Raw genomic sequence first — 2,500 nt, forward strand, 5'->3', positions numbered from 1 at the left:
TCCACTCATACATGCGCCCTTGGGCTGCCCCCCTCGGCCGCTAAGCGGCAAAGGCTCCGTTCCAGCATCTTCCAGGACCTCCAGGCACCACATGTCCACTCATCCATGCGCCCTTGGGCTGCCCCCCTCGGCCGCTAAGCGGCAAAGGCTCCGTTCCCGTATCTTCCAGGACCTCCAGGCACCACATGTCCACTCATACATGCGCCCTTGGGCTGCCCCCCTCGGCCGCTAAGCGGCAAAGGCTCCGTTCCAGCATCTTCCAGGACCTCCAGGCACCACATGTCCACTCATCCATGCGCCCTTGGGCTGCCCCCCTCGGCCGCTAAGCGGCAAAGGCTCCGTTCCCGTATCTTCCAGGACCTCCAGGCACCACATGTCCACTCATACATGCGCCCTTGGGCTGCCCCCCTCGGCCGCTAAGCGGCAAAGGCTCCGTTCCCGTATCTTCCAGGACCTCCAGGCACCACATGTCCACTCATACATGCGCCCTTGGGCTGCCCCCCTCGGCCGCTAAGCGGCAAAGGCTCCGTTCCAGCATCTTCCAGGACCTCCAGGCACCACATGTCCACTCATCCATGCGCCCTTGGGCTGCCCCCCTCGGCCGCTAAGCGGCAAAGGCTCCGTTCCCGTATCTTCCAGGACCTCCAGGCACCACATGTCCACTCATACATGCGCCCTTGGGCTGCCCCCCTCGGCCGCTAAGCGGCAAAGGCTCCGTTCCAGCATCTTCCAGGACCTCCAGGCACCACATGTCCACTCATCCATGCGCCCTTGGGCTGCCCCCCTCGGCCGCTAAGCGGCAAAGGCTCCGTTCCCGTATCTTCCAGGACCTCCAGGCACCACATGTCCACTCATACATGCGCCCTTGGGCTGCCCCCCTCGGCCGCTAAGCGGCAAAGGCTCCGTTCCAGCATCTTCCAGGACCTCCAGGCACCACATGTCCACTCATCCATCCGCCGTTCGGCCGCCCTCATCGGCCGCTAAGCGGCAGAAGCCCCGTTCCCGTATCTTCCAGGACCTCCAGGCGGCTCATGGCCACTCAGCCATCCGCCCTTCAGCTACCTTCGTCGGCCGCAAAGCGGCAGATTCTCCCTCCTCCCGAGAGCCAGGGTGATGACTATGGAGCCCAGCAATGGCCCCTGGTACGTGTCTGAGCCCCAAAGAACATCACCCGATATCGGGCTTGGCTTCAATCTGTCAAACTCTGTTTCCTAAAAACCAGGTTTCTGAAATCGGGCAGGTGGTAATTTCCTCAGACTCCAATTACCTCGTCGGACGGGAGAAGGGGCCTTCGACGCACTCCGCCCATCTCCCCTTCTCCCGTCTTGAAACAGAAATTTTTCTGAATTTTTCGCCTGGCGCCCCTGGTACTTTTAGACACTTTGTCATTTTTCTGACTTTTTGAGCTGGTGCCCCTGGTATTTTTAGACACTTTGTCATTTTTCTGCCTTTTTGAGCTGGTGCCCCTGGTATTTTTAGACACTTTGTCATTTTTCTGCCTTTTTTTGAGCTGGCGCCCCTGGTATTTTTAGACACTTTGTCATTTTTCTGACTTTTTGAGCTGGTGCCCCTGGTATTTTTAGACACTTTGTCATTTTTCTGCCTTTTTGAGCTGGTGCCCCTGGTATTTTTTAGACACTTTGTCATTTTTCTGCCTTTTTTTTGAGCTGGCGCCCCTGGTATTTTTAGACACTTTGTCATTTTTCTGACTTTTTGAGCTGGTGCCCCTGGTATTTTTAGACACTTTGTCATTTTTCTGCCTTTTTTTTGAGCTGGTGCCCCTGGTATTTTTAGACACTTTGTCATTTTTCTGACTTTTTGAGCTGGTGCCCCTGGTATTTTTAGACACTTTGTCATTTTTCTGCCTTTTTTTGAGCTGGCGCCCCTGGTATTTTTAGACACTTTGTCATATTTCTGACTTTTTGAGCTGGCGCCCCTGGTACTTTCAGACACTTTGTCATTTTTCCGACTTTTTGAGCTGGCGCCCCTGGTATTTTTAGACACTTTGTCATTTTTCTGACTTTTTGAGCTGGTGCCCCTGGTATTTTTAGACACTTTGTCATTTTTCTGCCTTTTTTTGAGCTGGCGCCCCTGGTACTTTTAGACACTTTGTCATTTTTCTGACTTTTTGAGCTGGTGCCCCTGGTATTTTTAGACACTTTGTCATTTTTTTGTTCTGACTTCAGCTCCTGCCCCATGTATTATTCCAGGCTCCCCTGCCTGCACAGCCTCCCCACACTTAAGCAGCCCTCCCCGGTGTGTCACACACACACACACACACACACACACACACACACACACACACACACACACACACACACACACACACACACACACACACCTCTCTCACAAGCCCCTTGGTTCTTCATGATGCTCAGTAAAAGAGCCAGGCCTCCCTGCCTGCAAAGCCTCCCCACACTTAAGCAGCCCTCCCCGGTCACACACTTCTCTCCCAAGCCCCCTGGTGCTTCATGATGCTCAGTAAAAGAGCCAGGCCTCC

This window comes from Leuresthes tenuis, unplaced genomic scaffold (assembly GCF_036924035.1).
Source record: "Leuresthes tenuis unplaced genomic scaffold, fLeuTen1.0.hap1 SCAF_187, whole genome shotgun sequence".
In the NCBI taxonomy this organism is placed as follows: Eukaryota; Metazoa; Chordata; class Actinopteri; order Atheriniformes; family Atherinopsidae; genus Leuresthes; species Leuresthes tenuis.